The sequence below is a fragment of the Alligator sinensis genome, unplaced genomic scaffold, assembly GCF_000455745.1.
Source record: "Alligator sinensis unplaced genomic scaffold, ASM45574v1 scaffold707_1, whole genome shotgun sequence".
NCBI lineage: Eukaryota > Metazoa > Chordata > Crocodylia > Alligatoridae > Alligator > Alligator sinensis.
The window spans coordinates 196,719-196,918 of record NW_005842065.1 but is presented as its reverse complement, the minus strand read 5'-3'; positions in this window follow the sequence as shown (position 1 = coordinate 196,918).

Genomic DNA, 200 nt, shown 5'->3' with positions numbered 1-200 from the left:
TCAGTGATTCTTATCACTGTCCCGAATCAATCTGGCGGAATCTGATTTGGCTGCTACCGAATCTCCGAATCACCCAGGCCCATTGCCCGCCTGCTCTCCCAGCCTGGCAATGGCTGCCCTGTCCATCCCAGCTCCCAGCACTTTGAAAAAAAAAGCCCTCACTCACTGGCTGCTGCCGGGTGCAGGGAGGGCAATTCCTG